This window comes from Nerophis lumbriciformis, linkage group LG25, assembly GCF_033978685.3.
Source record: "Nerophis lumbriciformis linkage group LG25, RoL_Nlum_v2.1, whole genome shotgun sequence".
Classification (NCBI taxonomy): Eukaryota; Metazoa; Chordata; class Actinopteri; order Syngnathiformes; family Syngnathidae; genus Nerophis; species Nerophis lumbriciformis.
The window spans coordinates 10690838-10705445 of record NC_084572.2 but is presented as its reverse complement, the minus strand read 5'-3'; the positions used below and the strand labels follow the sequence as shown (position 1 = coordinate 10705445).

The 14608-nt window shown below is 40.3% G+C and overlaps 1 protein-coding gene across 1 annotated transcript in view; it reads left to right on the top strand.

Annotated features, from left to right (window-relative positions):
• stx8 (syntaxin 8) overlaps window positions 1-14608 on the top strand; it is an 83394-nt gene that overhangs the window by 47211 nt on the left and 21575 nt on the right. The gene's annotated exons all lie outside the window — the stretch shown is intronic.

Here is a 14608-nt window from a genome sequence, read left to right as displayed (position 1 = left end):
TTCTCACAGCCATGTGCGTCTGTGTCAGATAGCACGACCTTCTGACATGTACTAAATAAAACGCAAAATAGTGTTCGAAAAATGGTGCTGCGTGTTTATAAATCACAATGCGTGTGCTAAATAATTATATTTGCATCTTCTCCCAATATTGCGGGTGTTTTGATTGTCAGCATATATTTTGCATGTTAATGAAGACAGACACAAAATGGATTGCACGCTTTATTCTGTTCACTTAAAACAGACGCTGTCCACTTTGCACACGTTTAGTCGATCAGCTTTGCCTGTGGTATCAGGTTTTGCACATGTTTTAGTACCCGTAAACCTTGAGTAAATCAGGCCCAAACTGTTTTACCGTTTAAAACCAGAACACAAATGGGTAGAGAAGAGATACACACTTAAGGGTGACATTAGAATGGATTTTTACTCCTGTTCCATCCCATTCCTACAGAAAAAAAATATGTTCCCATCCCAATCCTGTGCCAGAGTAAAAAAAACACTCTTGGTAAAATGACTCCCACTCACATCCTGCTCTCATTCAGAATGACTCCTGGTCCTATACCGCTCCCAGTTTTTGTTCTTCTTCTTCGTCTTTGAATTTGAGTTATTCTTCTCATTTTACTATTATTTTTGGCTCTGAAATTTTTTTTAAATTATATGGCAACAACAACTTTTTATCTGTGGTTATAGAATATATATTAATGATAACTGCGGTAAAACTCTCGACGGTCAGTATCACCGTTTTAAATGAAAATGATCCAAAAACTGTGGTTGATAACTGCACTTTGATAAACTCACAGACTGACAGGTGCCATCTTGCTGGCTTAAATGCTAAAATAAAAATAAGATGCATGAACGTATTTCCCTGTTAAAAAAACAACATACCCTAATCCAAACTTTTATTAACACATTGCTGTCTGAGCAACTAAGCTATTCAATTGTGCACATTGAACCTACAAAATCTGCTCTCTCAGAACAGAGTGATTGTTCAGACAACAACGCTCGCCAGAAATAATAAAAAATAATAGATTTGATTTGTTACGCATTGTTCATTTAAATAAATCTTACAGTGCTACAGTAAAAAACAATATTCAAAACAATAAAATCGTATTGATTAAAACATATAAAACAATAAAACACTATCAGTGATGCATTGGAAACAAAACATGGAAAATAGTGTTTTTTTCTAATTTTTCTAGTGTGTCTATTTTAGTTATTTAAAAAAATAATGGTGTTAAAATGTCAGTGTGTGTCTAAGTACATTTTGAGCACAATTGACAATACCGTAATAATAATAACCACCATAATTTTGGCCACGATTATTGTGATACGACATTTCTATATCGTTACATCCCTAATATATAGTTACACCACTGCATAAGTGGCCATACTGAGCAGACTGCACACCACATACTCCACGAGTGCTCCTCCATACGCCCACCTGAGGACACACTCCTTGACCTGCTCAACCCCAACAGTCACTACGATTCCATGCACTAAATTAGACTGATTTCCCGAATAGTTCGGTTTTCTTTATTTTCACACCTACATGTGAAGTCCCAGTGTCCATGCACACTCTTTAAAGGGGAACATTATTATTATTATTTTTTTTTAAGTATTTATTTCTAACCTGCACAATACAACAACACACATTTTTTTTTTTTTAACATTTTGGCAGAGACATTTATGCAAGGCTTGAAAAGGGGTTGGATGAAGCAATTGCTTATAATATCCCAACCCCTCTCACTCACTCCACATTTAACATAAACAATACAAGAACAATACTATACAAACAATCACCAGACCTATGTAAGCGTCAATATATACCTTGATGTTGCAGAAAAAAGACCATATATTTTTTTAACCAATTTCCGAACTCTAAATGTGTGAATTTTGGCGAATTAAATATTCGCTCTCGTAGCGATGACGTCACAATGTGACGTCGCATCGGGAAGCAATCCGCCATTTTCTCAAACACCGGGTCAAAACAGCTCTGTTATTTTCCGTTTTTTCGACTGTTTTCCGTACCTTGGAGACATCATGCCTCGTCGGTGTGTTGTCGGAGGGTGTAACAACACGAACAGGGACGGATTCAAGTTGCACCAGTGGCCCAAAGATGCGAAAGTGGCAAGAAATTGGACATTTGTTCCGCACACTTTACCGACGAAAGCTATGCTACGACAGAGATGGCAAGAATGTGTGGATATCCTGCGACACTCAAAGCAGATGCATTTCCAACGATAAAGTCAAAGAAATCTGCTGCCAGACCCCCATTGAATCTGCCGGAGTGTGTGAGCAATTCAGGGACAAAGGACCTCGCTAGCACGGCAAGCAATGGCGGCAGTTTGTTCCCGCAGACGAGCGAGCTAAACCCCCCTGGATGTCTTGGCTCACACCGTCCCAAGATGATCAAGAGAAGAATATCGACCCTAGTTTCCCTGGCCTGCTGACATGAGGGTATGTCTGCAGAATATATTAATTGATGAAAATTGGGCTGTCTGCACTCTCAAAGTGCATGTTGTTGCCAAATGTATTTCATATGCTGTAAACCTAGTTCATAGTTGTTAGTTTCCTTTAATGCCAAACAAACACATACCAATCGTTAGTTAGAAGGCGATTGCCAAATTCGTCCTCACTTTCTCGCGTGTCGCTGGCTGTCGTGTCGTTTTCATCGGTTTCGCTTGCATACGGTTCAAACCGATATGGCTCAATAGCTTCAGTTTCTTCTTCAATTTCGTTTTCGCTACCTGCCTCCACACTACAACCATCCGTTTCAATACATTCGTAATCTGTTGAATCGCTTAAGCCGCTGAAATCCGTGTCTGAATCCGAGCTAATGTCGCTATAGCTTGCTGTTCTTTCCGCCATGTTTGTTTGTGTTGACTTCACTATGTGACGTCACAGGAAAATAGACGGGTGGTTAAAATCAGGCACTTTGAAGCTTTTTTTAGGGATATTGCGTGATGGGTAAAATTTTGAAAAAAACTTCGAAAAATATAATAAGCCACTGGGAACTGATTTTTAATGGTTTTAACAATTCTGAAATTGTGATAATGTTCTCCTTTAATGCGACTATTGGTCATACGCTTTGTGCCTCCCTTACACGGGGGGGCGCTTATTTCCTTTTAGCGCTATTTATTTTACGGTTGACATATGACGTCACACTCGGCGTCTGTGGCTCCTAACAAGTTAACAGCCTAGCTCTGTTGTGATGTTCGCTGTAATCTTGACACAGATTAGAAATACTAATTGCTATGCTGATGTTATACAGCAGACAGCATCAAGAAATGATCTTAGATTGTGAACATGACGCTACTACTTAGAATATATCGGTGCAGATCCAGGTCCCAAGCAAAGAAAGACAGGCAGCATAGAGTTTTTTTTAAGGAATTTTCGGATGGAAAATAATGGAAACACAACTTTCGAATATCTGAGTTAATTCATAAGGCTTTGTGGATTGATGGAAGGATTTCTAAATCCGAAGGAAAAGGCTGTTTGTGCTGCGGCCGATACTGTTCCAGATGAGGGTTGCTATTGTTCTGGGCTATCTTGCCAGTTATGTGAAATACAGAGTTATTGTTAATCAGTTTGGTGCGCACAAATGCAGCGGGAAGAGGTTTGTGTACGTGTTATTTGCTTTGTAATATACCTGCTTCATTCACTTTCATCTCATTCGTATTTCGTTCGGGAGTCCGAATTAAGCCGGCATTATCAATTTCCTTCGCTACCTTCTGTTTCTTTGTTCTCCAATCGATGCACTTTAAAATGTTATTTTATTTTACTTTGTGAAGCACATAAACAGTCTCAACTGCATTACAATTCTTGCCTAAGTTTTTATTGAATGATATCGGCTACCAGGTTGTATCCCTTGCGTTGAGACTGGTGCATGCGCGATACAAAGGGTCCCCTTTGGCGGTCGAGAGATCTGGTTTTCAATCGCATAATCCAGGTGTGTTAGTTTTTAGAGCCAAACTATTTGAGAAATCGGACTAATTTAGTGCATGGACACGTACTGACTGACACAGTGAGCTGCCTGAACCAAACTGCATAGCATTAGTTGCCTCATACGCAAGATGACGAACATCCCTAATATGTGACAAATGGAAATGTGCCCAGCTGTTTTTTTTCCGGATTTGGCTTGTAAGTGTTTCTCCTTGAGACTATTGATGTCTTTCCGAACACTAGCCTACAACCGGGTTCTGACCTCTCTTGCAAAGAATGGGCAACACTAAACCGGCTACATATAGGAGCGGGCCGGTTCAACGCCAACATGCACCGCTGGGGCCTGTGCCCTTATGCAGCCTGCCAATGTGGTGCTGCACAATAGACAGCCCACCACATCACCCACGTGTGCTCCACTCTTGCCCCACCCACCAGTTTGGACCTTGAAAACCCAAACCCAGGCACAGTGAGCTGTCTACAGCGACTGGGTGACATTGCATAGCTATCTCAAACGAAAGACAGAGATAAAGAGACTGGTGCACTTTATTGATACAAAACATGTTTTACAAGCAGTGTACAACGTGTTTACTTCGTTACAATCGAATCACATAAAATGTAATAGTATTTGGGACCCTAACCATAGAGTTTGATCAATTCGTCGTTATTTCTTACTTGTTTTCCCACATGGGTTTCTCCGTTGGTATTAGGGGCGGTATGGCGCAGTGGGTAGAGCGGCCGTGCCAGAAACCTAAGGGTTGCAGGTTCGCTCCCCGCCTCTTGACATCCAAATCGCTGCCGTTGTGTCCTTGGGCAGGACACTTCACCCTTGCCCCCGGTGCCACTCACACTGGTGAATGAATGATGAATGAATGATTGATGGTGGTCGGAGGGGCCGTAGGCACAAACTGGCAGCCTCACTTCCGTCAGTCTACCCCAGGGCAGCTGTGGCTACAAATGTAGCTTACCACCACCAGGTGTGAATGAATGATGGGTTCCCACTTCTCTGTGAGCGCTTTGAGTATCTAATAATAGAAAAGCGCGATATAAAATCTAATCCATTATTATTAGCTCTCTCCATTGCTTTTCTTTTGATTATTCGCGCTGAAAGTGTGTATATGTGTGTGTGTGGTGGGGGACTTCCAGTATTAGCATCTTTTTTTATTCTTGCCTCCAGCAAGCCTCCAGCTTGAGGGCAGCGCTGCTCGAATGGGAGACGTGAGAAAACAATACGCAGCTCTTCAGCTCAGGGTCATGTAGGTGCTGGTGCCAGAGTTGTTTGTACGGATAGATAAATAAATATTATCAGGTTCTCAACCGTATTTTAATTCAGGGGGTACGTGAAAAAGTTATGTTCCCAAGGTGGGGTGCTTGACAAAATAATTATTGAGAAGCACTACATTGTAGTGTGGGCTTATTGAAAGTGGCGGCTCCTGTCCTAGCTTGTTTTTCCTATTGGTTGGTTGATTCCTGATCCCGTTTGCTCTTGTTAAACTTTGTTTTTATTTTACACTGTCCCAATAAGGTGATTAATAGTAAAGTTGACTCCCAACCTGCAGGTTTCCGAAAAAAAGTCAGTCTAGGCCAGGGGTCGGCAACCCGCGGCTCCGGAGCAGCATGCGGCTCTTTGATCACTCTAATGCGGCTCAGCTGCATACTTGCCGACCCTCCCGATTTTCCCGGGAAATTTCCGGATTTCGGTGCCTCTCGCAGAAAACTCCCGGGATTAATATTCTCCGATTTTCCACCCTAACAATAATAATAAGGGCGTGCCATGATGGTACAGCATTCAGCACCCTCTACAATCTGTACAAACAGCGTGCCAGCCCAGCCTTTTGTTGTAAGCATCTTCTACTTGCACACGCAAGTAAAAGCAAGTACCCCTCCCCCCCACGTGCGTCGGTTGAGGTGGGCGGCGTTTGGTAGCGGGGGTGTATAATGTAGCCCAGAAGAGTTAGGGCTGCATGGGATTCTGGGTATTTGTTCTGTTGTGTTTATGTTGTGTTACGGTGCAGATGTTCTCCCGAAATGTGTTTGTCATTCTTGTTTGATGTGGGTTCACAGTGTGGCGCATTATTAGTAAGAATGTTAAAGTTTTTTATACCGCCACCGTCAGTGTAACCTGTGTGGTTGTTGACCAAGTATGCCTTGCTGTCACTTACGTGAGCAAGCAGAAGCCCCATACAACGTGTGACTGGGCCGGCACGCTGGTTGTAGTGGGTGCTAAATGCTGTACCATCACGGCACGTTCGAGAGAATAGTTGCCCTGAAATTCGTAGTCTGCCGGAAAAATCGGGATGGTTGACAAGTATGACGCTGTCAAGCGCCATTCATATAAAACTCGCGGGCCGCACTAACATTCAATTTTCATATTCAGGTGTGGGCCGCGTGTCTGAGACCCCTGGTTTATACATAGCACAAAGCAAAAAAAAAACTTTGTATGCAGTGTTATTTCATTTTAAATTTCAAAATATTTTTGTGGCTCCCATTGTTTTCTTTAATTTGTGAAACTGGTCAAAATGGCTCTTTGACTGGTAAAGGTTGCCGACCCCTGGTCTAGGCATATTTTATTGTAGAGCAAATATGTAATATATGGTGTACTTTATGAAATAGGGATATTATGTTTAGACTATTCTTTCCTGATTTGCACTTATCCCAGTAGATAATACATACCAATTGCATGCCTCTTAAGCAGTGTTGGGTTAGTTACTGAAAAGCAGTAACTAGTTACAGTTACTAGTTACTTCATTTCAAAAGTAACTCAGTTACTAACTCAGTTACTTACACCAAAAAGTAATGCGTTACTGTGAAAAGTAACTATTTAGTTACTTCTTTTTTCTTTTTTTTTTAAAGCTCCAATTAATGCCCTTTTAGCCTTCATTTCAGTACTGTTATTGCACTGGAGAATAATACAATCTGTTGATCAACTTGACATGCATTTGCATCACTCAACTCTGCTAAGCCATGTGGTCTACATACAACACACAAAGACAAAGATATGTTACAAAGGCCAATTTGTTTCTGGCCAGAACAAATTGACAAAACTATTTTAAATAGCTGCAACATAACATACATAAGTAACAAACAGCATAATGACAGCATAGATGTAAAGCAAGAAAGGCACACACTACATACACAAAGTCTAACCAGGCATTTTCTTCCTCAAGTAATTCTTATACAAAATCATGTCTGAAACCCAGAACACTACACATTTCCCCAGTTTTAGTTTAGAGATAAGGAAAGATTGGCCTGGCCCACTAGGATCCCTCTTTATGTTTGTGAACTTTATAGTCCATACATTTAGAGTGATGTGATAATCAAACACTCTAGAAGTCTAGAATGAAAGAGTATATAAGAGAATTGACAGCAACGTTCCCTCTCAGGAGCGCGCATGTGCAATTGCGCACTGCTCAAGCGTCCTCTGCGCACGGCAAATCTATGCCATGCACAAAATCAAATAAAAAAATAAGCGCATAACAATTTTCGACACGACACGGACACGACAGAGAAAACCGTTTTCGTCATCATTGTTCAAATATTGTAACGTCTGTCGAGACGCTTTGAGGACATGAATTCCATCCATCACTTTACTGAGCAAAACTCTTTACTGTCGGCCATAAACACATCACCAAAACATTAGTAAAAAAAATGATATCTAGCAAAACTGGTCATTTTCTGCAGTACAAACCAGACCAAAAGCAACTTTGTTATATCAACAGCAGCCGCTCTCTCTCTCACATGCGCCAACACTTGCACATATGGCACTTAGCCAGTGATGCGTTTACAGCCACACAAAAAGTCGGACAACTCCAACACCACACATAAAGTGTCATTCCAGGTCGTTACACTATGATTTACCAATCAAATGTGTGCTTATTCTAGTGTCATTTATTAGGAATCTTAATTTATAAATATTAATCATTAAATGCTGTTAGTATATTAAATAAATACTAATAAAAATATATTTTTTACAAACAGGAAGTTGCAGGAATGTACACATGATCCCCTGCTTACATCTCATTGTGCAACATGTGAATGTTTTAATGGGAACTAAATGCAATGTCTGAAAGGGGTACAAATTATTTCCAAAGCAGGACCTCCACCCAGACAAACAATACAAGTACACAGTTCATGAAAAACAATATTTTTTGTTATTGTCATTATAAGTGGGCCTAATCACTTATATTAGAAATGGAAATGACTGCTGTCATTTGATTCTAATAATAAGAGAATGTTGTCTGTCTATCTGTGTTGGCCCTGTGATGAGGTGGGGACTTGTCCAGGGTGTACCCTGCCTTCCGCCCGAATGCAGCTGAGATAGGCTCCAGCGACCCCGAAAGGGACAAGCGGTAGAAAATGGATGGATGGATGGAGATGTAAGTTGTTATTTAGTGAGGTTTGGGACAGGTGTGCTGCTGGTGTAGCCACAGTGTGCACGTCTAAAGTTGCTCACATGGACTCCACTCAATGCTCAGGGACTTTTTGCATTTGCTCACACATGAACAATTAGAGGGAACATTGATTGACAGAGTGTGTGTACCTTCAGCGGTGAATGGTGGTGGTGGTGGTGGAGGTGAAGTGGCATCAGAGTCTCTGTCTCTCTTTACTAGCTTCGTCGAAGCATGTTGCTATGTAGCTTGTTTCAGCAGATTTGAATTGCTGTTTTGGGCAGTAGATGGCATCTTTGATCCAAAGCACAATTTACATTTAACTAAAATGTTATTTTCTTTGTGCTCGACAAAAGAAAAGTAGTGAAAATAACTCCATGTTAGCAAACTCGACTTCTGGCTCCGCCATGATCAGACACGCCCCCCCCCCCCCCCCCTCGCTCCCCACACTCACACTCAGACACACCCACACAGAGCGCATGTCTCTCTCTCTTCTCCGGCTTGTGACACAAGGAGAATCAGAACGACAGAGCAGCCCTCCGATAAAACACACTTTATACTACATAAAAAGTAACGTAAAATAACGCAGTAACGCATCATGTAGTAACGGTAACGGAGTTACTGAATATAAAAAAATAACGCGTTAGATTACTAGTTACCGCCGAAACTAACGGCGTTAGAGCAACGCGTTACTTTGTAACGCGTTAGTCCCAACACTGCTCTTAAGTAATGGCATTGTATATAGTTCTAAACAGACATTTTCAACTATTTAACTGCACAACCTTCCGTTGTGGTAGAACAGATGAATTGCAAGATTGGCAAAACAATGCCAACACAACATTTTGTCTAATGATTTATATTCAATCATAGTATGACAAAACAAGACATTTATCATCACTCAGCAAATAACTTCCCTCGAGGAACCAAAATAAATGATGCATGAACAGACCTCCAACCTGGTGGCTCAGGGAGGCTGTCTGTGTGGCAGGGGGTAGATGTCCAACAGTGAGACTAATCTCCTCACTTGTGGCCAAGCTCTTCAGAAGGCCAGATGTTGGAGGACGTGATTTGTGGGTGTTTTAGTGACGAAGCTAATGCATGCCTACACACACGCACACACGGGCCCACACATTCAAAATATGCATAAAAAATAATGAGATAATTGTTTAGAGGTCATTTTGCAAGGCGCTCTATGCCATTTTCAGGCATACAGATGTACTGTCTGTTCTCTCAGCTTCACAAATGACTTCCTGCTCGTCAAGTACCGTTTCACCCAGCTAAAAAGCCACCTTTCTGATGTCATAGATCTTTTTTTTTTATCAATGTACAGCGGTACTTCTATTTTTTTAGCAAACCGTTCCAAAACATTGGCAAAGACTAAATCGTAAGGAAAACTGAAGCAATTTTCCCCATCAGAAATAATGCAAATCCAATTAACCCTTCCGATGACTCACGGAAATGATTAGTTAATTATAGTTGTACATGCTGAAAACAATGTGAAATAATTAATAGTAAATTATGAAGGAAATTTATGAATTATCAATCAATCAATCAATAAACGTTTATTTATATAGCCCTAAATCACAAGTGTCTCAAAGGGCTGCACAAGCCACAACGACATCCGCGGTACAGAGCCCACATAAGGGCAAGGAAAACTCACCCCAGTGGGACGTCGAATTAACATTTACCATCACTTTTACCTTTAATGAAGGTTTTTGTTGGGCACTCAATTCCGCGGAATGGGGGCAGGCCGACTAGTGCGTTACATACAATATTTGGCCGTAATACAACCGAATTGGGATACAGAACTATGGCAAACGTTGGGTAAAAATTTTAATCGAAAACAGAATCCTACAAAAAGTGAGGCCTAAGAAAACATAGTTGCGATTGTTTTGAAAATATTACCTAATTTTGACTGCTGTGTCAAAAAGACGCTACTTTTTACCCCACATTGCCATTTCTTAGAGCTGTAGAATATTTAAATATTAGTCTGTACATGTTTTTATTATCCAAACATCTAGGACCTGATATAAACTAGGTAAAACCCTACAATTGCTGTTTAAGTACAAGATGATAGTAATGTTAATGCATAGCCACTTTGGTGTGTGGGTGTAACGTAACCAGGAAATCTAGAATGTCTAGGCTAGAGCATCCTATTTAACAAGAAATGACACGGCAAAGGGTACAGCCCCTAAAGAGGACATAGCTGCTCACTGTCACTGTGGGACCCTGTAGATTAGAAGACACCAATTAATTTAAAATCCATATAATTTTCATAATTAATTGTCTTGTTTATTTCAATAACCATTCCTCTTAGACCCCCCCAGGGTGTTTGCAATACAAAGCAGAGCACTGATGACATGAAGTCAACTGACAGTATTTCTTTCAAGACAGTGCCAGCTCTCGTAAATACCAAAGTCTTTCTGTGTACACCAATTATACTTTCAATTAGGGCTGGGCCGATAGACGATAAATGAAAATTAAAGTCGGTAAGTTTTCCAGCGTCGATAAATCCCCATGCGCATGCTTGTTGTCGCGTTTAACGGCTGTGTGCGTTTGTACCATAGTGGAATGAACAGAAGGGGGTGAATTATCTTGTCCTCATTAGTTTGCAGAATGTTCGCGAATACAACAACGGCCACTTGAAACACAACCACTCGACGGTCCAAACTCACTTCGCACTCACGTTTGCGTTTGGTGAAGAAACCAGGTGACAGGTCAGTGTAAACAAAATAGTGTGCGCTCACAGAAAGTGTGGTTGAATACATTGCCAAAACTTTCTAACATTTAATACTTTTATAAGACTAACATTTTTAAAAAGTGCTGTTATGTTGTCATGTCATGTCGGTGTTACTCACTCGAAATCTGCCAAACTTAATTTTGTTTTGCATATGACCTGTTGTATACATCTGTTTAAACTATAGTGTTTATATTGTTACTTTGCACTTTTGCTTAAGAAGGTCCTAAATTGATCGTCAGTTAAGTAATGTGCAATTCTACCTCTCCCTCCATGTTCAATATTGAAGTGCAACTTTGTTTGTCAATACTCTATTTAGCTACTTTATTTATTGTTATGGTTGTATATTTAAGCCCTCCCCCAGTCCCCTCCTTAAAATATTATTTTGCTTTTGTTTGTAATTTTTATTGAAGTGCAAAATTTTGCAGACGGACAGAGTATATTATATTGTTCGAATTTGTTTGTTTTATTTAAATTGGAGATTTAAACTGTTTCAGTCCAATTACAATGTTAAAATACACAAGAAATACAAGTTTATTGCATTTGAAAAGATATGGATGTATTATTATTATTATGCATTTTCATTACATTAATGGATCATTTGGTCTCATAAAAATAATGGCAATAATATCGTTTATCTGCAATAATTTGTATGTCAATATTTTGTCAAGCAAAATTTGTTATCGGCACAGGCCTACTTTCAATTTCTTGGACGTGTGTGTTATTGTTGGTAACCGTGGACTACACACTGTGCACTGTCAGCCAACCAATCAGGGTCACCGGGCAGTCATGTTCACAGGGTAATTCAGTGAAAAATATTTAATTACTTCTGTGCTTCTCCATAATCTCAAGCTAAACGATCAAATGTTTTACAATACAAAAGTGCTGTTTTTAGCAGTGCACCATGGGTCTACACTGTCAACAAAATGTCTATAACTGCACCTCTCTGCATTATCACTAACATAATCTCCCTTATAACAAACCATCATCAATCAGGTAGATAATGACACTCATTTTTAAATCTACCAAATTTTAAAGCATTGTATTGTTTTGTGTTGACCTCGTTACGCGTCCTTTAAATGACAAAAGCATATAAGGCTGTGCCCAAAGTAAATCTGTGTATTATGTTACTATGCTGTGATATTATTGTGACTTAATTAACTCCAAGTTAACTTTTAATGAAACGCATTGCCAAATGTTTGACAATTGAAGGCCACCTTATTGAAGTCATGTGTAACACACTAATTCGTCAATACAGAGTCATAGTCTTATTGACAGACACTCAAATACTCCGGTACAAACATCACATTTGTTTGTCGCTTTGACCCAAAAAATTAAGCGAAAACAAAAGTCCACTTCAGTAGACCGTGGTTCTCAGGTGGCTACTACAGAAGGTCATTTTAAAATATAGCTTTTGCTCACAAGCTGAGTTATGAACTTAGAATTTGATATGTGATATGAGAGTTGCTCTAGCCCAAATGGTGTGTGTACATGCACATGGCATGCTCTCTATGTTGTGGTTTTGGAGGTTTATCCAGTGTAATAGCATTTTAAATAAACAAACCTTAAATGAAACAAGGCCTTCTTTGTGGTGTGCCAGATTTAAGTCATGGCCAATAGCTGTCACATATGGAAGCATAGGTTACAATAGGAAATTGAGAATTATGTTTTTCGAGACCTGACTTGCCAAACATGAAGGGATATACTGTACTGTACATGGGTTATAGCTATAGTTAAAGGTCATGTTCTATCACTTCAGCTTTTTGGCATGACTGTGAATCCCTCAGTGGATTTAGATGTTGTTGTAGAGCCAAAATCCAGAGGCTGGCATGCCAAAAACCTTATGACTAATTACAGCGGCATGCAGCACAAATGTATCAATTCCTACACAACATTCCTGCTTTTTTCAGAAATAAATGTTCCAGATGACTTCACCTGTGGGATTGTTGTGTGGTGTTGATTCACGGATCTCTGGGGACTAAAGTCTTATATTGACTTCTACTTTCAGTTCTTATTAAACCTTTTTTGATTGAATGTCATAATTCATTTAATCTATCCCTAGTGCCCTGGTTGCAGAAAGCATGCGTGTTTTGTAACATAGTCGACTGTATTTTGATCATAAAATAGATGACTAACTGTTTAGTCTATTCAATATTACTACAGTTTTAGTGATGTGCGGTGATGTTCATAGCTGGTGAAGGACTGACAGGGGCTTTCACTCTGGTGTTCTCCAGTCAATGCTAAAACATGTTGTTTGTTTGGAAGACTGCCAAGAAAAAGAAGAGCAACAATTAATAAAAATGTTTTTTTTAAATTTTTCAGAATATTTGTTTGTCCTTCCAGAGACATAGTCTTTCCGTATGTACGAGCCTCTCCTGTAGCCTCCTATCGGTCGGACATGCTCTAAGTGCCTCACAGTCAATGTAGAGGAACAGCGACCTTACTCCGAGCTCCACTTGAATGACGGAGCTTCTCAGCCTATCTCTTAGGAAGAGCCCTGCCACCCTATGGACAAAACTCCTTTCGACCACTTGTACCCATGATCTTGTTTTTTCGGTCACAACCCAAAGCTCATGACCATAGGTGTGGATAGGAATGTAGATTGACCGGTAAATTGAGAGCTTTGCCTTCTGGTTCACGATCCACTCTTCCTTCACTCGTGAACAAGACCCAGACGTACTTAAACTCCTACAATTGAGGTAGGATGTCGTCCCTGACCCGGAAATGGTGCTCCACTCTTTTCCGAGCAAGAACCATGAAGTCAGACTTGGAGGTGTTTATTTTCATCCCAGTCGCTTCAAGATCCAGTTAGAGCTGAAGATCACGATCCATCCTAATGCCAATTATTTTAACTTGTTAATACAACTGAAAAACATTTGTGGTTTTACCACGTAGGAACAGGGGTTGGTACGTGTGCCTCACAATACAATAGGTCCTGGGTTCGATCCTGGGCTCAGGATCTTTCTCATGTTCTCCCTGTGACTGCGTGGGTTCCCTCTGGGTACTCCGGCTTCCTCCCACCTCCAAAGACCTGCACCTGGAGATAGGTTGATTGGCAACACTAAATTGGCCCCCAGTGAATGAATGCGAGTGTGAATGTTGTCTGTCTATCTGTGTTGGCCCTGCGATGAGGTGGAGACTTGTCCAGGCTCCAGCACACCCGCGACCCTGTAAGGGACAAGCGATAGAAAATGGATGTATGGATGGGTCTTACCCTTGTTTGTATAGGTCCAAGAGCTTATCCTTCTCCAAGAAAATCTGAGTTACTTTGTTGTAAAAATCCTAATTTCTTTAGTTTCAAAAGTCTCTCAGCATCTTTGCCTGTCTGTAAAAGAATGACAATGGCAAACACCTGCCAGCTCACGAACGCCACCATCACAGTGTGCCAGAGAACTATGCACTTCGCAGCATAACATTTAGCTGCACTTTATTACCTAATTAACATAAATAATAATATCACACTCATATTGAAAACATTACACAGGCTGTAGAAAATCATGGTGTATAATAAATGTTTCAGTAAACATAACGGTGACATACTGACGCA